Source organism: Engystomops pustulosus, chromosome 1 (genome assembly GCF_040894005.1).
Source record: "Engystomops pustulosus chromosome 1, aEngPut4.maternal, whole genome shotgun sequence".
Taxonomy (NCBI): Eukaryota; Metazoa; Chordata; class Amphibia; order Anura; family Leptodactylidae; genus Engystomops; species Engystomops pustulosus.
The window spans coordinates 263082314-263104485 of NC_092411.1; positions in this window are offsets into that span (position 1 = coordinate 263082314).

Genomic DNA, 22172 nt, shown 5'->3' on the forward strand with positions numbered 1-22172 from the left:
GCCGTCGGCCGATCTGACTGATTCGGACTGAGCGCAGGATTTAACATTCAAATTGTGTTGCAAGCCCAAGCACTTACATACACCACTAAAAAGATGGTGAACTCTGTTGGACGCGAGCGGGGCAGCGTCACATGCACGATATTGGGCGCACGATATTAGTGAATCGCGGCACAGTGCATTATCGGCGGATAACGCACTTTCGGTGAATTCCAGTGGACAGCTAAGTAAATGCGCCCTAATATGTCTATAATGGTGCACATCCTCCATTCTTTAGTGTCAGGTCAGATGAAAGGGCCCCCTGACACTGCGGGCCCCACAGTGGCTTCTATGCCTGCTAATACTGTAGCTACACTCCTCGATGGCTGTAAACCGGACATACTGTTTAGGTAACTGATGGTTCCTCTGTTGGCAGCTTCTCTTTGAGAACAAAACGATTGGGCAGAAGAGAAAAATGTAAGATGTCCTGATATGCATTAGATGTCTGGTTTCACTATAGATGCATGGAAACATACAGCTTGGACAAACTCCGGTATAAATTTTCACAGTTGTCTTAGCCGTTAGCAGTTTAGCTCTGCAAAACAACAGGTTTATGTAGATGAAATAAAAAATATTCTGCAAAGACAACTAGAAACCTCATGGGGTAGTACAGCCAGAGAATGCTCACTCGGTGGTAAGGTTGGAGTAGGGCTCTTATGCGGAGGCTTGAATATGTAGTGTCAGTAGCCAAAGATGGCCACATCATGATGAGACCATGAAAGCCTACACAGCCATAGATTCTGGGTATCTTTATTAATGTATTACTTATTACACATATCAGACTCGAGCCTCATTTACAAGTTTTGGACATGAAAAAGTGCCTGCGCCCCGATTCCCATAGCCCAGTGATGGCGAAGCTTTTAGGGACTGAGTGCCCAAACTACAACCAAAAGCCACATATTTTTCACGAAGTGCCAAATGCCAATTTAATGTAACTTATTGCTCCCTGCTGTGTCACAGATTCGTATGTATTGGCGTCCTGAAGACAACAATACAGTAGAAAGATGGAGAAATTTGGATTATTATTGTAGCTTCCCTCTAAGGTCCCCTTCACAGGATGAATCACAGGCCCTGAGAAGGGGCTTCAATGATAATCCAGCTCTGTCCACTCCTCCTTGCTCCTCCTGCACTCTTCAAGTCACTTTAAAACATGGCACATTCTGGGCTGCATGTGACTGCAGGAGGAGGAGTCCTGAATGGTGACCTTTGTGCTAGGTGATGGCCTGGGTGCCCACAGAGAGGGCTCTGAGTGCCACCTCTGGCACCCGTGCCATAGGTTCGCCACCACTGCCATAGCCTGTAGGACATTAATTAAGAAACATGGAATCCTTAAAGACAATGTAACCCTTTTTGGTCTTTTTGGCCACAGAAATTAAAAGTAAGCGCACTCTACACAATCGGTAATCGGTTGATCCTGTTAATTTTATGATTAGATTTAGATTGAAGTCTTAGAAGGTACTGGAAGTTTTTGTTATTGAGAAGCATTGCTGATGAACCACCACAAAAGCTTGTAAAGGCAAATAAGTGATTAAAATTATCAAATGCAAATATTCCGTGAATAAAATATGTAATTACCGTAATCTATTTTTCCATGCACAACCACATACTGCAAATGGGCAAACGTCTTACTACCAAGGACTCAAGAAGACATCTGCTATTCCATTGTTGCCCATGTTCTTTGTGGGTGTTTCCTGTCTCCATTGTAAATTTAGTAAAAAAACAGAAATCATAATTGTAGAAAAAAAATGGAAAAGTAATTGAATTAACATAGAGCGAAACTTGGGAGTGGATTTGAAAGAACTTTCAGTGTTTCAATTATAACTCATGCAATGTATTATGGGCAGCCAATCGCAGGTCACTACGCCCAGTATGGCCTCCATCAGCAATGGTCAGAGTGTAGACCGACTAAAGTCAGTAGACTGGGCCACCTGCATGGGGCACATAGGTAGCAGTCTGACTAAGTTGTAGACATAGATCAGGAGGGGCAGAAGGCAAGAAGTCAAAGTAAGAAATACAGGCCCAAAGGAAACAGGAGGAAAAGTTGCAATACAAGGAAGGACCTTTATGAAATATTTACGGAGGCAGGTATCAAGACCGTCATTTTTAATGAGATTTTTGGTGCCTCATGCTGGTGTGGTAGGCATGAGGAGACACATAGGTTTTTAGTCATCTTTGTTAGATGATATATTTGCCAGTGGCTCCACCCATTACCTTTCCTTGACCCGCCCCTTTTTTGAAAGTGGTAAATTATGCAAAAAACATTTAGCAAAAGTCATAAAGAAGCTTTCGGAAAGGCTGGAGAGCCACTATGCATATGGAATGGGTGGGAGCAGGACGCTGAGCACCTCTGTAGATAAGCCAGTAGCGGTTACAAAAAGTTAGATTTTATCATAAGAAAAATTATTTTTGTTTTTTTACCTAAATAAAATTAGGTTGTTCAATATCATGCCATAGTGAACCAATAGGTGTAGCCTAAACTGAGCTTTGCCCAAGGTAGTGCCACTAATCTTACCACGTTTTGTTTTAACAGGCTGTAAAGTAAGAGAATGCAGGGGGAGTAAAAAGCTCTAAAATTGAGTAAAGTTCTGATTTGTATGATAAAAATGTCCAAAACAGGAGATCCTAAGGTCTCTCAGGGAGTTTATGACGGCTCACAATACAGAGAACTACAACTATGATCGCTTATTGCAATGAAACTATTACCAATGGAGTTGTTTGACCTTTGTATATAGAGGTAGAACTTTGGGACAATAAAGTTCAGAGAACTATAAACTGTTAAAATATAGACAGCAGATATGGACATTTATCAGGGCTTGTTTGCCAGTTTTGTGGCGTACTAGCCCTGAAATAGTTGCAATGCCATGACTAAGACTGTTCACTACTTGAAGCCTATTGTCAGGGGTGCACCATGAGGTGAGTTGAGTTTCTTGCATCAGGCAGCATCACCTGCTGCAAGATGGGGGGCGGCATCAAGAACACAGTTATCAGCTGCTTGGAGACACTGCTTGGAGAACCCACTTACTAAAAAAACTAAGCTCATAAATTACTATTGGATGGAGAATTTAGGTTCACCCCTATCTGGTGTGGCAAGAGGAGCAAGGATTATCTGGTGGTGAGAGGGGCAGAAATTATCCAGTGTGGAGAGAGAGACAGGGATTATTTGGTGTGGTGAGAGGGGCAGGGATTATTTGGTGTGGTGAGAGGAGCAGGGATTATCTGGTGTGGAGAAGAGCAGGGATAATCTAGTTTGGCGAGAGGGGCAGGGATTATCCACTGAGGCGAGAGGGACAGGGATTATCCAGCGATGTCAATGTGTTTCAGATTATTTTCTTTAAGGAGGAATAACAGAGGAACAGAACAAAAAATAATCTGTAGAAATGTTATAGTAAAGTGAATACAAGTGTATACTGAGACCGCCATGTCCATATCGCTGACAGGTCCAGCTTCACTTCTGCAGTATTCTATTTCCCTCCTACAATAAAAGTAGAAGAATCGGGGGAAAGATCTTCCGAAAGCAGAGAAGTAATTCCAGCACCTGTGTTACTCGCATCACTGCTTCTTAAAGGGACGGCCCATCTCCTCTCAGCACGCTGCATAGCTAAACACAAGCTGTCAGAGATGGAGGAGACACAGCTCCACAGCCCCAGGGCAGCGCTACAGGGTTACACACCAGTTTCTTTGTGTCACAGCCCTCTGCGAGAATGGCTCCAGGGCGGACGACTTCTTGTGCTTTCTTGTTGTTTCTTATTTACAATTTGGGTGTATTTTTTTGTATGGGGGGGGGGGGGGAGGTTGGTGCAGAGGCATGAAAGTGTTAATTGCATTGATTCATTGGATCTTTATCATTTTTGGCAGGGGTTGATGTCCTTGGCAGATAACCATATACACTGATAATAATAATAATAATAATAATAATAATAATAAAGCTTTATATAACATCATCATATTCCAATGATCATTATGCAGATCAGCGGATCTCCGTGAGTTGAACACAAGATAGTACACCTGATGTATGATATTACTCAGCTACTATATAACCCATGATTATTTGTGGGCTGCAGTACCATGCACAGCCACACATAAAGAGAGGCGCTATGACAGGATTAATATTGACGGGTCCATCATGGGTGTCCATTAAGTTGGACCCTGCATATTGGTGTATGCACCTTATAAAAACCTCATAGAACCAGCCCAACTCTGCTACATCTTTTCTAGCACAATTCAATAAAATTGATCATACTGATTATTATCTGATATCAATGACTTAGAGGATAGGTCATTGATATCAGATCAGTGAGGATCCCCCACACTCCGAACCCCTATAGATCACCTGCTATAAGAGTTCAAATGACCGATGCAGGCTCTTTATTGCTTACCAAGCACTGCACCGTACATTGTATAGTGGTTGTTATTGGTATTACAGTTCAGCCACATTTTCTTGAATGGGAACAGACCATGTATCCAAAAAAAACTGATCATGAGGCTGGGAGATATATATTTATCAGATGCATCTTAATTATAGGTTAAAATGTAAATCCGTTTGTAGGATCAAAGAGGAGACAAAAAACAAAGGAGAGGAATGCTATGATATAAATGCGGATACGAAAATTATATATAGTGTAACTGATTACTTTTTCTTTGCATAAATTTGGTATTGAATGGAAATATCCTCAGTGCTGATTTCATATGCAAGAATGGGGATAATATGTAGGCTCCCCCTAGTGGTGTGCAGGTGCACTACCCTATATCTCATGCATTGCTCAGTTAAGCTAAACTTTTAGTAACTGAATAAAAAAACTCCAACAACATGTCATAACATAAATGATACATTTAATGAATAAAACACTTCACGTACACAATGCCTGTGCAATAACAAGATGCATGACTATTCCACATCCTGATGTATAACAAAGGTAATATAGCGTCACATTAAGCACTGCTGCCCCCTAGAGAACAGAACGTAACTGCACTTGTTATAGACCGTACAATATGCCTCTGTACAGAAGAAATAGATAAATAAAATCATGTATAAGTTGGACAGTATAAGTTTAGGTTAACTAACTTAGAAGTTCTAACTTTCTCCAATCCAGAGATACCAAAATATGTATAAGGATAGAATCTCTATCCAGCCATCTTCATAGGGAGAAGAGACCCTCAAGCCTAATCTAAGGGTAAATCCGCAGTATAAAGCTTTACCATTGTAGCGTATGGAATTTCATATACACATCGCAAAAACATTCTGCAGTGGAAACACATTCCCGCTGTGGTTTTTTGGTTCCTCATGACGCTTATTAGTGCGGATCATGGAGTTTGAAATGCAAAAGAAATAGCAGCAAAATCGGGGAATTCTACACATCAGAAACCAGAGGATTGCAGCTGGTTTTTGATGCTTTTGGAATGGCTGCGGGGTAAATCCCAAAGACCCAGTTTGTGTAGATACCCTAAACTTCCAAGCATGAAGGCCCTTATCCTACCTCCTCTAATAGTAGACCTTACCCTGTTCCACCACTTCATAGTCCACTAGGAACCAACCTAAACTAAGCCCCTCTAGAAGGTTTCTGAAGAACCCTACGACCAAGTTCTTCTCCTTGATGGACCCATAACAGCACGACACACTAATAATTCCTTGTGTGTTTATTTGCTCCACAGGCTCTCTAACTTTTTGTGACTTTGATCAAGAGACAACCTGGTCACCTATATTTGGAACCACCTTATTTAGCCCATTGTATATACCTCCAAGTCCTTTATCAATGACCAAGCTGACAGATACTAAACTGGATCTTAGCCACAAGGCAGGGGACTGACTATCTATACATGTATGCAATAAGATCCAGAACTTGAGCCGTATTTCATTTAGATATCAAATGTGAATTACAGCCATCAAGTAAATTTGGAAACTTGGAGTAGGAACACAAAATACTGCACTTTTAGTATGTGAAAGACGTAATTAATTCTCACAAATATTCCAGATGTGAGTCGCTAAACTTAAGGTGCCCAGAAGGCAGAAAGTAATACATAGCAAAACGTACAAAGCCCCCCTCCCTTTAGGGTCAGACTCCTCCTGAGACTGTTTACTATTTGCAAAGAAACAAAAACAAATTCTAAGGAGGTAAATCACTGCGGAAGAGGAGACTGGAGATCTACAAAGACTAAGCAGAAACCATCACTCCTCCAAGCGGCAGGGTGGCTTTGTTCCACCAAGAGACACACCAGCATTCCTGCTTGCCAATGAGGGGGCACAGCTTAGACTATGACAAAATATATTCTCCCCCTGAGAGCGAGAAGGTAGAAAACTTCCTTCCACCATGTAATTGATTACCGACCTAGAATAACCAACAAATGATTGTAATGTCTACCCTTGACAGCTTGTTTTATTAGATAAGTAAGACATGAAGGTTTGTTTAGAAAAGCAAAATGAGATGTAAAAAAGTCGAAAAAGTGCGGGTAGTGATCATTTTTATGGGGTTACCCTGGGCTATCTGTAACAAAACCTGGTTATGTAAAATATATATATACAATTATGTTTTAATAAGCATTTTTTAATAATAAAAAAAATCAAAAATTAAGAAAAATCTAAAAATAATAATAAAGCTATAAGTTACATTATACCTCATGTAGAGAAGTATTGCACTGACAGCACTCTGAATGCCATCTTTTTATTATAGGAGTTAATACATCCTATTAAACAGGTTTTCCCAGAATTCTGGAACATTTAAAAGGAGTCGGGCAAGGGTATGGTAAAATAAAAATACAGGTGGTCCCCTACTTAAGGACACCCAACTTACAGATGACCCCTAGTTAAAGATGGACCCCTCTGCCCACTGTGACCTCTGGTGAAGCTCTCTGGATGTTACTATAGTCCCAGACTGCAATAATCAGCTGTAAGGTGTCTGTAATGAAGCTTTATTAATAATCCTTGGCCCCATTACAGCAAAACATTTTGAAACTCCAAAATCTATCTAATAAATTTTGTCTGGATCTACAATTATAAATTATACAGTTTTGACTTACATACAAATTCAACTTAAGAACAAAGCTATGGACCCTATCTTGTACGTAACCCGGGGACTACCTGTAAAATGAAAAAAACATCAGCAATGTCATGGGTCATGGCATCATCTGCAGCCAATCAGTCTCAGTGTCCCAGATGATGTCACTCCGAAGCCACTGATTTTCAAACCTCTCACAAATCAGTTTTGGTCTTCCTGGTCGCTATGTCACGCTGGAAGCTCAGGGCATGGGTGGCTAGACCATAACCATATGCCGCTCAGGCAACCCCCATAGGGTCCCTGTAGTAAGACTTGGTTGGCCACACTTGGGCCCAATCTATAGCCATTATGAGATAAGTCATGAGCAAACTGTACATTGGTTATCAGATATCTCCAACATCAAAAACTCTTTAAGACATTGCAGATTTCAGGAGAACCAGTTGCTATCCAGTGTTATATAGGACACCCAGTTCTCCGCCAACAGATATTGTCCATGGAATTGAGGGTCGTTCTGATGTAACAGTGACTTCCCATTAAGAACACATGGATACTTGTACATGTATGGAGAGTTTTTACATATAGTTTTGGGTGTACGGTCACCATTAAAGAAACTATCAACCATATTTGACTTTCTGAGAGAGCACAGTTATGCTCTCATTGACCATATGTCGATACCACATTGTGCAGAACCATTTGAGACTTCAGTTATCTACACTAAACAGATAAGATAAAAAGTTTAACATAATCCAAAGATAAGAAACAGAACAGTTTCACTGAAGGGGGTGAACGTAAACTGAGCGGTAATGATATTCTGCCTTGTTGCCCATGGACATATGATGGTTATGTGGTGTATGGCAAATATGGAGTACTGGAAAGTGAGTGGGTTCTTATTGAAAAATGATAGGAAGATAAGGTTGTTAGAATTATCCAATTATTTAGAATGTGGAATATAGAATATTCATGGGCATTGATATATTTAGAAACAAGACAACCCAAGGGCCAAAACCTTCTCCTCTACAATAAGAAAGGGAGAGTATAGTCATCTAATATTACCAAAGATCAAAAGACCATCCTACTGAGTCTCTATGGTATTAGAGGTCATCTATCAACTGAATGTAGCAGAGGTGAATTTGCATTATTACTGTATCCTGTATATAGTTACTTTAGATAGAGTAGTAGTTGTAGACAGTGGCGTAACTTCATGGGGTGCGGAGGATGTGGTCGCAACCGGGCCCAAGAGGCTTTGGGACCCATAAGGTCTCACTTTCCCATATGAGAGGACTAGTACTATGAACCATACATTATAGTCGGGGGCCTGGCACAGACTTTGCACTGGGGCTCAACAGCATCAAGTTACGCCACTAGTTGTAGATTTATTGATATTGTACAAATACTAATTATAATTGACTTGTAAGTAGACTTCATAGACTTTATTCCATACATGCAATGTGATATTGACCAAATGGCTCAATCTATTGACCTTAGGTCCCACAAAAGGCACTTTTGGCAATTTATCTGAGCTCAATAATTTGCTATAAGCTATTCTGTTGGTATGACCAGAATATAATGGAGTACTGTAGATTGGAGGAACACAAGGAAAATTTGCTAGGGGCAAAGACAAATGTAGAAATGTAGAGGTGGGGTGAAGTAAGTGATGTAGTCAGATATATACAGGGTGTAACAAAAAGGTTGGGATGGTGGAATATCGTGCAAAAACCATATTGGATGGAAAAATTTAAAATATATAGCATGTGTCACATATTTTTAAAAAATCTATTCAATTATACCAAACTGGCCCCTTTACCCCCATCACCTGGTGATAGGGCAACTTAAAAATCTTAAATAGAAACCCCATTTTTTTTTATTGCAGATTTGTATTCCCTAGGAAAAATTTAATTCATTAGACCTAGGTCTTTTAAAGTTCCATGGCAGATGGCGGTGTAAATGGCAAAAATCGAAAATGTGTGCAAAAACGGTGAAAAAGGGGATTTGTCGATAAATACACATCAGATCCAAAATGCTCTCCAATGTTACCAAATTTGAGTGTTTAATGTAGAACTCTCGATATTTGAAAACTTTGTAGACAGAAAGATCTTCTTCAAAGGGGAGGGGACTCAAATTAATCAGGGTCTCCGATGTGTGAGAGGTGGGGACTCACATTAGACCACCCCCATGTGTGAGAGGTGGGGACTCACATAACACCAGCCCCCGAAGAGGACAGAAAACTACTATGTTCATATTGTTGAGTTATGCTGAATGTAGTTTCTACATAAAAGATTAGTTTCCCCTACCTCACCCACAGGGTCAACTTTAGTATCATCTGTTCTATTTTAAAAAAAAACGTTTATCACATATTTTTTTTCCGATCCGATGTGTATGTCTCAAATACATTTCTGAACACTTTTTTTTTACCCATCTTTATTTTCAGCAAGTATAGCGCCATCAGCCAAATATGTAATTTAAATTTAAGATTTTAAAGTTGCCCCACCCCCGAGTTTGGTAGCGTTATATAGATTTTTGAAAAATTTTTTACATACTGTATATTATATATCTTTAGTTTTTTGATCTGATGTGTATTTGAAAAATATTCCAAAGGCCTGACCTTTTTGTTATACCCTGTATAACAGGCTCTTTCACATGGAATAAATCCACTAAGGTATTTTTTCACTACAATCTGGTGTGCTGCCTTTTTTTCCTTTGTATCTATAACTGAAGGACCTGATGCCCGGCCCTCTTAGGCGTGCACCCGCTTTTTATTTTTGTTTACCCATTGTCTGTTTTGATAGCGCTGCTTGGATCTTTTCTTACTATATAACAGATAGATAGATAGATAGATAGATAGATATGAGATGATAGATAGATAGATAGATAGATAGATAGATAGATAGATATGTGAAAAAGTTTGGAGCAGCACCGCAATGCTGGTGGGTGCAAAGTCCAGATGCCCTCTGGCCCGAGAGCCTCAGTAATAAAGTTTCAAAAACTGGCAGCACTCCGGATTGGTGTCAAAAAGGTGACGGGGTGTCTTTTATTCCATGTGCTATGGAATAAAAGACACCCCGTCACCTTTTTGACACCAATCCGGAGTGCTGCCAGTTTTTGAAACTTTAGATAGATAGATAGATAGATAGATATGAGATGATAGATAGATAGATAGATAGATATTAGATAGATAGATAGATAGATATGAGATAGATAGATAGATAGATAGATAGATAGATAGATAGATAGATAGGAGATAGATAGATAGGAGATAGATAGATGATAGATAGATAGATAGATAGATAGATAGAGAGATATGAGATAGATAGATAGATAGATAGATAGATAGATAGATAGATATGAGATGAGATGATAGATAGATAGATAGATAGATAGATAGATAGATAATAGATAGATAGATATGAGATGAGATGATAGATAGATAGATAGATAGATAGATAGATAGATAGGAGATAAATAGATAGATAGATAGATAGATAGATAGATAGATAGATAGATAGGAGATAAATAGATAGATAGATAGATAGATAGATGATAGATAGATAGATAGATAGATGGATGATAGATAGATAGATATGAGATAGATAGATAGATAGATAGATAGATAGATAGATAGATAGATAGATAGATAGGAGATAAATAGATAGATAGATAGATAGATAGATAGAGAGATATGAGATAGATAGATATGAGATAGATAGATAGATAGATAGATAATAGATAGATAGATATGAGATGATAGATAGATAGATAGATAGATAGATAGATAGATAGATAGATAGATAGATAGATAGATGGATGATAGATAGATAGATAGATAGATAGGAGATAAATAGATAGATAGATAGATAGATAGATAGATATGAGATAGATAGATAGATAGATAGATAGATAGATAGATAATAGATAGATAGATATGAGATGATAGATAGATAGATAGATAGATAGATAGATAGATGGATGATAGATAGATAGATAGATAGATAGATAGATAGATAGGAGATAAATAGATAGATAGATAGATAGATAGATAGATAGGAGATAAATAGATAGATAGATAGATAGATAGATAGATATGAGATAGATAGATATGGGATAGATAGATAGATAGATAGATAGATAGATAGATAGATAGATAGATAGATAGGAGATAAATAGATAGATAGATAGATAGATAGATAGATAGATAGGAGATAAATAGATAGATAGATAGATAGATAGATAGATAGATAGATGAATATACAGAAATGGGATAGACAGATAAATGGGCTGCACAGACTCTCTTTTCCTATGCAACTAAGATACAACTACAAAGGCTCCCGGTCTTGTGTGAAGCTGATCCTGAATATGTAGGCAGGGGCTCCATAGGGAGCGGGGCTCATGGGGTATGTTGCAATTTTCAAAGTTACAAAACAGGTCAAGTGAGTAAGCCCCCCAGGCAGAAAGATTTAATTGAGTGCCCTTTCTACTAACTTTTAGATGCTCAAGTTGTCATTATGTAAAGCGCTTCTTAGTTCATTAGTTACAGTAGCATAGAAAATACAGAACATGTGAGCTAGATACGACCACTGCCATTCCTGTGTTGGCTCTCAGTCTTCAGTTCTCATGCCCTCATCGAAATTACTGCTGAGGTTGGATGATGTCACCATTTCCCATCTGATCCCAGCTGATGGGATCAGATGCTAAAAACCAATGCTGGACATCTCCAAAGATGAATATGTGTAGTGAATGAACGTCGCTGCCAGAGTCCTCAAGCATTGGCTTATCTCCCCAAGAGAAAATAATTGAGCAGTTCAATTTCAACTTGTCTTATCCCTATCCCCCAGAAGAAAGCTGGAGGACAGTCAGGAGTCCCCATGCATATTAGATGGTTGGTCCAGCCATTAGATGGATTTGGTTAATTTTCACCTATTGTGGTGGTCTTTGCACAAGCAACACGGAAAAGCACTGGATTTCTCTCATTGGGGGTCATTTACTAAGGGCCCGAATCGCTATTTGTCATCGCGTTTCCCGAAAATTACCACTTCACACCGAATTGCCCCGGGTTTTTGGCACACGCGATCGGATTGTGGCACTTCGGCGCCGGCATGCACGCAATGGAAATCGGGGGGGGGGGGGGGGGCATGACCGTCGGAAAACCTGCCGGATTTGAAAAAAACGCCATATTTTTTTTAAAAAATGTGTCGCTTGACACGTACTTACCTGCACCAAGAAATAGAAGGTGAACTCCAGCGGACTTCAGCGCAGCAGCGACACCTGGTGGATATCGGGCGCACTACATTAGTGAATCCCGGCCGGACCCGAATCAGCATCGGAGAACCGACCGCTGGATCGCGACTGGACCGAGTAAGTAAATGTGCCCCATTGTCTGGTGCTGGATCATAATCTGGTGCACCATTAGGCTTTCTAGTCAGAAGGTCCATATATGCATTAGGTAGCTGTGGACCAATAGATGGAGGTAAGGCTTGAAGGAAACCTCCGAGGTTGATTTGGGAAGCCACTGTTCTTTACCATCTTCATTGTAGCAATGCTCAGTTTTTATAAGGATTTAAAAAAAACTCTAACCTTTTGTATGGAAAAAAGTCTTAGCTTCGGCCTATTATGACAGCAACAGCTTTTTCATACTATGGTGTACAGAACTGTGTAAGGTATCATTATTTAGCAGGACTGATTGACCTTTTGATCAATTTTTATTCAAATTCATATTTATTGTGAAATGTCAGAAAAATATTGATTCAGACATTTGGGCTGTTTTCCGTTACAGGGTTCATTGCCAGGAATAACCATTTTTATATTTGAATATCTTGGGCTTTTTGGGATGTGGCAATACCTAACAGATTTATGTTTGTTTATATATTTTTATTTGTTTTTTTAGGGAAAGGGGAGTGATTTAAACTTTTAGGTTTAGTCAATCATTTACATTTTTTTTCTGTATTCTAAACCCTCTAGGGTACTTGAACCCTAGGGGGGTCTGATCACTTATACAATATGTTGCAATACTATATTTTTGGACTATACAGGCGGTCCCCTACTTCAGAACACCCGACTTACATACGACCCCTAGTTACAAACGGACTTCTGGATATTGGTAATTTATTGTACTTTAGCCCTAGGCTACAATAAACAGCTATAACAGTATCAGAGGTGTCTGTAATGAAGATTTAGTGTTAATCCTGGTTATTATGACAACCCAACATTTTTAAAATCCAATTGTCACAGAGACCAAAAAAGTTCTGGCTGGGGTTACTATGATAAAAAATACAGTTCCGACTTACATAAAATTTAACTTAAGAACTGCCTGTATTGTAAAATGACTGGATCTGTAAAAGAGCCTACTAACACATCCTGCAATGACAGCCACGGATCCCTTGGCTAAGGTCCTGGCTCTCAAACAACCGGCTGGCACCCCCCTACACCATGGAGTATCCAATAATTTAGCTGTGACTAGAGTGTTACTTTAATACTTAGGAACGTCTCAAGGGTGCCAGCCGGATCCAAGATGGTGGTGCTTGCGCTGAATCTTCACTTAAGTGCTGCTACCATCGCGTTTGATCACCTAAGGGGGTTAACACCCATGTCAGCAGTGGGTGTTAGCACCAATATTACAACATTCCTGTGTATAGAGATGAATAGAGCTTGGTTGTAATACCACCCACCACCCGTGGTCAGGAGTGGAGCTGTTTTTGGAATAGAGCAGCTATGAATCAACCTCTAACAAACCCTTTAAGCTTATTCCACCTACAATCTTTCTTTGGATCAAAACTTTTAGTAAAGTTTTATGCACTAAATATACATGTAAAATGCTGTAGGGTTGACTCTCTATTACAATATTAAGTCTCATGATCAAGTATCATAGTTTTGTCTCTCTGTGGTGAATTTTTGAGACATTTGGCGGCTCTTTTTTTCGCCTTATGTATGTCTATTTACTTGTGTTACATGTTTAGCTATTCCTGTCCTGGAAAACGCAAATTTCGGCTTATTTTTGAGACTTTTGTTGCAAATGTCTCAAATCCACATCCACATCTCAAGTCACGTGAGGGGGTCATATGCAGGAGTGGACACTACTCTAAATTTTGGATTTGAGGCTGTGTCCTGCATTTTTAAGCACTGTAGTCACGCCCCAGGGAGATGACGACATATGCGGTCACACGTGGTGTTAAGGGTGCGGTCACACATTGCATTTTAATTGCATTTTGAAACACATTTGCGTTTACAAAACTCATAGTAAAAGCAATGTTAACGTAATCGTTGACGTCACGTTTACATTGGATTTTGTAATCGCAAATGTTAACAGTATAGTAATTAGGCAAATCACCTCTCCACAGCTATTGTAATGCATCTTGATTGCATTTTAATTGCGTTTGAAACACAACGTGTGACCGCTCCCTTAGAAGTAACGAATACATTTTTAAAAAAATGTAAACGCAAAAATTTATGGATTTTCCTAAAACAGTTTACTATGCAAAATGTAAAACATTTAAAGCATGTGAAATTATTCCAATTTATATGTTAAAACAGGGTCCATGAAAAAAATACTTTCTTTGCACCTGCCCTGGACCAGGTGCAGATTTGACCCTAAAAGGTGCAAAAATAAGCAAAAAAAAAGTGATACATAAGAGAAAAGTTGCACGGAACATCTGGAAACTAAAAATACTAAGGCACAAGGTGCAGACCAAGGTGTACAGCAAAAGCCGCAGTGAAAAGTCACAAAAACGACAAAAGTCACACCAATGAGACAATTTGACTAGCAGAAATATACCGTATATACTCGACCCCTAATTTCAACACAAAAAACTGGGAAAATCTATTGACTCGAGTATAAGCCGAGGGTGGGAAATGCATTGGTTACAGCCTCCCAGTATATAGTCTGCCAGCCCCTGTAGCATACAGCCTGCCCAACCCCTGTAGCATACAGCCTGCCCAGCCCCTGTAGTAGGAAAAAAAATAACACTGTACTCATCTTTCCGACATCCCCCATAAGTCCTCTTCTGTCTCAGACTGTCTCAGACAGAAGAGGACCTATGGGTGACGTCAGAAAGGTGAGTTTTGTCTTTATGTTTTTAGTTGACTCGAGTATAAGCCGAGTTAGGGTTTTTGAGCACAAATTTTGTGCTGAAAAACTAGGCTTATACTCGAGTATATAAGGTAGATACGTGTCCCTCATTGTGCATACATAGATCCATTTTCAGTGCTGGTCTACAGATCTCCCCTCGAAGCTTTATAGAGATTTGTGTTGACATACAGGGAAACAGTAGCTGTGTCACGGTCACTTGTGCCATGCCGCCGGTGTCATATTTGTTGGAGAAGTTTATGGATAAATAGAAGAGGAATGAGTGGGGAGTATTACACAGCAATCTGTCATTGATAGACTAAAAGTCTGTGTAATTGTTGCTTCATTTTTCATCCTCAACAGTTTCTCATTCTGCATCTCCGCCTCGGGGGACAATTGTCATTACAAGGAAGGGATGATTGGACCTGACAGGCTCCTTCTACAGGGACTATAACTAAGAAGAGAAAACCTTCAATTACTCAATGACATAATGTTAGCTTTATAAATCCCAGTCTTAGTCGTTTTTCATGGCCGTATACACTGAGACCAAGTGTTGAAAACTCAATGGTGTTATTTCTGCAAAGAATCTAACTGGACTAATATGTGTTTACTGGGTGATTGGGTTTTATCATTCATCTGCTGGAGGATCCTGTCGGAGGGAACATTAGTTTACACTGCGGTAATCTCGGCTACATGTAAGAAAATGCCAAGTGAATATTTGACATAGCTGAGAAATAGGAGGATTCTTGCGTTGCATTCTTCATCAGGATGTTATTTTCTTACTCACGTACTTGGGCTGTGAATCAGAGCCAGGGATAACGCAGGAGATGACAGGATATGCTGCTCCAGGCCCCCCCATGACATATACCGTAGGCACGCCTGCTGTTACATTGAGATCAGATCCTAATTTATAGACCTACCGCCAGTGTATCATTTCACACCACTGATAGGAGAGCTTTTGGCAGGTATAAAAAAAAATCTAAATTATGATTAAAAAAAAATAAAAATTCTGCATATTTTTAGGGAAAGTAGACACCTTTATGTGCACAGGCGGCTTCATGCAATTTTGTGGCAAAGCTAATTTTTGTAATTTGTCATAAAAATGCATAAACATTTACCAAAGTTGACGATTCGAGTTTATAAAAGTTCATATGTATCCATGCTGGATTTTCATAATCAAGACAATGAGAACAGCTGATACACATAGGACCAGTAGTGGAAAATAATATGGGCAGTTATGGTGGCAGATACCCCGGGGGCCCCCGGCCATCGAAGCCAGTTTCCAAATGTTATACTGCCCCATAAAATCATATAACTTTTCCTAACACAAACTAGATCAGTTATTTGATGCAGATGGACAATCCCTTGAAATAATAGCTTTATATTATTCTCAAGGCGTCTTATACAGTATGAAGCACATTGGGGAACTGCAGGTTGCTATTTTAATAACCAATAAAGGAAAACCTGTATTTTCCCCTCTGTGTGAGGACCAATGGATCTCTGGAACCCTGTGCAATTGCATCAAATGTATTATAGAAACAAACCTCCCCTGCCCGTATATGTCCACAATATTGTACTGTATATGGGATGTAAGGTCATAAGTTTTGTGTGTTATTTTAATTGTCTGTTATTTTTTTTTATTCTTGATACAGTGATACAATAATAGTTCTTATACTTACCTTATTGACCCGCAGCCGGCCCATGCCATTCATTATAATGTAAATGATGACACCTTGTGGTGGGCATGGAGTTGCAGTCAAATATTGACTATATATATTTATATACAGGATGTGCAGGTAGTATTCATTTCCCTCACATTCTTGTTCTTTAACTGGTTTCTCCTGAATTATTATTATTATATAAACTAAGTTCAAAACTTAACCCCTTCCACCAATCCTGTTTCTTCAGATTTTAGATTGTTTTCCAGTAACTGAATACAAAGCTTACTCCATTTTAAAGGCTCAGATATCCCAGAACCCTATACTAATATAGACCTAAAAAGACCCCATATGGATATAAACCTAGTTTAGATCCCATACTAATATAGACCTAGGCCTAGATCCCACAATAGACCTAGAACAGACCCCATACTAACATAGACCTAAAAAAGAAACCATACTTGAAAAGACCCAGAACAGATCCCATACTAATAAATACCTAGAACAGTAGAACAGATCCCATAGTGATATAGACCTAGAACAGACCCCATAATAATATAGACCTTGAACAGACCTCATATCAATATAGACCTAGAAAAGACCCTTTACTAATATAGACCTAGAACTGACCCCATAATAATATAGACCTTGAACAGACCTCATATCAATATAGACCTAGAAAAGACCCTTTACTAATATAGACCTAGAACTGACCCCATACTTATATAGATATAGATCAGACCCCATACTAATATAGATCTAGATCAGACCCCATACTAATATAGATCTAGATCAGACCCCATACTAATATAGATCTAGATCAGACCCCATACTAATATAGATCTAGATCAGACCCCATACTAATATAGATCTAGATCAGACCCCATACTAATATGAACCTAGAACAATTCCCATATATATGTAGACCTAGAACTGACCCCATACTTATATAGATATAGATCAGACCCCATACTAATATAGATCTAGATCAGACCCCATACTAATATAGATCTAGATCAGACCCCATACTAATATAGATCTAGATCAGACCCCATACTAATATAGATCTAGATCAGACCCCATACTAATATAGATCTAGATCAGACCCCATACTAATATGAACCTAGAACAATTCCCATATGAATGTAGACCTAGATCAAACTCCATACTTTTATAGACCTAGAACAGACTCCATACTAATGTAATCTAAGAGCAGGCTGCATACTAATATTGACCCATAACAGACCCCACACTTAAAAAGATCTAGAACAGACCCTATTCTAATATAAACCTAGAATGGACCCCATAATACCTAGGGGTTTCCCAAAATATTCAACTGTTCATAATGGGATAAGAGAAATGTATGCAGAATATTCGTGCTGCCTCTAAACTTCCAGAAAACTGGCGCAGACGCAGTGATAAATCTCCCCCTTAGTATTGGAAGTTGGTATTAGAGTTAACTTTTAATGATTGTGTTTTTAGATCGCTCGGCTAACACCTCTGCCTCTGATATATTAGAGTAAATTTAAATTAAGATTGTTCTTTGATTTGTTTGATTAATTATACACAACGAGGCCAATGTGTGAATAGAATATAAAGCAACACTTTATAGCTCATACATTACCATGGAATATTCATACGGAATATTCATGCAGCGTTACGTGATGTTACACATGGTAATTTATTGTTAAGGAAACTCGGCCCTGTATTCACCAAGAGCGGGGGTGTTAAAATGTCATATAAAATACGTAATATGAATCTATATAGATAGTAATAAGGGAGTACATCTAAAAGCCTTCTGCCTCTTTTTCAGATTAAACTATAAACTATTAAACTTATCCATTGTATTTCTTATCAATTTTAGATTAGGGGTGGTCTGACCACTACCGCTCCCACCAACCACCGCTTTTGTTTCTCAGTCCTTTGGTAGGACCATTCACGTAAATGTGGCTGAGCTGCAATACCAAGCATAGCCACAATACATTGGGGGAGATTTATTATAAGTGTCTGAGGTAAAACTGTATTAGTTGCCCATGGAAACCAATCAGAGGTCCACTTAGATTTTATAAACATGCGAGAAAAGGAAAAATGAACAATAATTGGTCGCCATGGTCGGGCACATTTACTTACCCGGTCCTGCGCGATCCCCAATCCGGATCGTCCACCGGAATGCACATCTGCCGCGATTCAAGATCGCTCCCCGATCAGGTCCGCTGGAGTTCACCTTCTTCCCGGTGCATGTAAGTGCTTGGCTTGCGACACAAATTTAAATGTTAAATCCCATGCTTAGTCCGAATCTGTCGGATCGTCTGACAGCCGCCCCCCCGTTTTGTGTTGCGTGAAAGCCGGCGCGATTACGACACAATCCCTGGTGCGATCCCCGAAAAGTCGGAAAAACCGACGAATATGCGTCCGCCACTTCTGAAAAATCACCCTCAGTGTATGATGCTTTGTTTTTTCAACAATGAAGTGATCATAAGAATGCCACAATGGGGGTCATTTACTAAGGGCCCGATTCGCGTTTTCCCGACGTGTTACCCGAATATTTTCGATTTGCGCCGATTTTCCCTGTATTGCCCTGGGTTTTTGGCGCACACAATCGGATTGTGGCGCATCGGCGCCGGCATGCACGCAACGGAAATCGGGGGCGTGGCCGAACGATAACCCGACGGATTCAGAGAAACCGCCGCATTTAAAAAAAAAGGGTCGCGGGGCAAGCACTTAACTTCACCAAGTATAGGATCGTTCACTCCGGCGGGCCTCAGCAGTGACTTCAGTGCAGCAGCGACATCTGGTGGACGTCGGAGGAAGTGCCTTAATGAATCGCCGGAAGGCACTGGATCGCAAAGGAACGGGTAAGTAAATCTGCCCCAATGTCTACAAAGAGTTGATAAATTGGGAGGGGGCAGACCCCTACTGGTCTTCTATTGACCACCTATTCTAATGACAAGTCATCAGTATATTAGTCCCTGAAAACCCCTTTTAAATGTACTGTACAGGAGGACTACCAAGAGGCATCATATTAGGTGTGTACACCACCCAAATATTCAGAGTTGGGCTACACTACAATTGTGCAGTCAGATTTGGACAATCTTATTGACCGGATTTGTAAAACGAATGCTTACGAATCTTCCTATTCAAATGTTTAACAAAGCACCACTTACATTTAAATGAAAATACCATCTAAATTATATTTTGTCGCTCGCGGTATTCATCATAGAAATGAACGCTGGGTAATAGAGCAAGATGCATCAAATACTTAAAACATCAGTAATCTCATTCAGGTCTAAGTACTTTGTTTACTTTCCGTGGCGGTGTATCTGAAGCACAATGTGAATTCATTAGGAGCGGGGATACCGGGGTGATTCAAGGAGCCGCTCTAGAAAATCTACACTTTTGTAAGTGCACGTTACATAGGGTCTGAATGAGTTATTAATCATACAAGACAGCTGCTTGAGATAAATTGGATATTTTCATATAAAAGCTTCCATTTTAGGGCTATATAAATGCCAGGAACATGCATTAAAAAAACACAAATCCACTTTCATAATCCAATCTTTTGACTACATTCGAGGTTCATGTATAAGAACAGAAGACAATGTGCAATGGCTATTACAATGCTTGTTGGGTCGTCTTCATGAGACACCACGTGACATCGAAATTGGTGCAAATCGGTAAAATTGTACACCTGATCCATCAAGTGTCACTTGACCTTTACAGATTGAAGGAGACAAGACTATGAATGCATTTCTTGAGGCTTCATTTACACATCATCCAACTGGGGTAGGGACATGGGGTTAGGGGCAGGGGGTCATGTGGTAAAGATCAGAATTGCAGCCTCTTTACTTGTAATGTCCCATTCAGACCGGTTGTAAGGATACATTGGGAGGTGGGTGCCCTCATTGGGGGGGGGGGGGGGGGCGGTTGAGCAAAGTTCTTTGTTATTTTTATTCCTGGCAGGGACATACATTACTCAAAAAAGTTATATATATATTTGGAATGTGGGGGAAATTTCAAGAGAAAATTTTATTTCACTCTAACCTTTACAGGTGAACTTAATGTGACCATCTATGACTGCCATGTTCAAGTGTTCAATGCTTCAATGACTTTTGCACAACTTGCTGTTCTCTAACAAGGAGCTTGATTACAAAATTCTCAACAGGTGCTTGATCCATAAATCACCCAATACATTTGCTGGTCCAGTTCGAATTTCTATTTGGACAGTCCTCCTCATCATGCTGTTCACATTATAAAAAAGTATCTATGCTGAACGAGGGAGCAGTGGGCAGTGAGTACTGTACAACGATGAAAGTCTATACCAGCTGAGCAGAAATGATGACCACCAACGATGTTGAAGATGTCAAAAAAAGCTCTATGCATCAGCCACTGTTGTCACCTTGTGGGGGGTTTGCGACATTGGCAGATGTGTCTAGTCAATACGAACTACACTTGAATGGTACAGTGAATAGCGCACTGACAAGCCCATCTCTGATTGCTGTCCTACTATAAAAACCTTCTATGTTTACTTCCACTGGATAGAAATCTGTCCATGGTCTCGTGGTGGACACGCACGTGCATGAGGCATTAGTGTCACAGAGTAATCAGAGCTGTTTAATTCTAATGGCTCATGTGCCTGTGTGTCCATCACAAGACCATGGACAGATTTCTATCCAGTGGAGGTAAACATAGAAGCTTCCAATCGAATGGCAGTAAGCGAAGATCTAGAAAACCACAAAGAATTGATACAGAAGCTATGTTGAAAGTATGTTGTAAAATTATATTACTTTTCCTTACACAAACCATATCAATTATTTGCTAAAAGTGGATAACCCGTTGAAGGAACAGATATTGGAGACTAGGATACCTCAAATGTAGTGCAATGCAGCTTCTCCAGACCTGATTTCTGTTCCAAAGTTATGGGTTCAGCTGAGTCGCCGTGTACAGGCTCATAGCTCTAGAACCTCAACTATCTGAGGGACATCCCTCACGAAGAGTGGGACGCCATGCCTTAACACACAATTAGTCTACTTGTCTATAGCATGAGACATCACGGTCAAGCTGTAATAATGCTCAAGGTCAACACTTATTGAAACAGATACAATTTTTTGTGGGCCAACTTGTTTGGTTTTTGTTTCAATAATTATCAAATAATTAGTTTGAGAAGAAATGACCATTGTATGCTTCCACTTGAATGTCCTACTTCCCTAATGTAATATCATTGCAGTGTGAACCTTTTGGGTTTTCATAAATATTCCCTGAAACCCAAATATCCCTAACTTTTTATTAAAAATATTGAATGTAATCCCAGGCAACACCCTACAGTTTTCCCTGCACGTGGATCTGCAGGAGGTCTAAGACTTCTGTTTCATTGTTCCAGTGATGATGATAACTGTGTGAACTACGCATATTGTTAATATACCGTAATTTTACAAAATA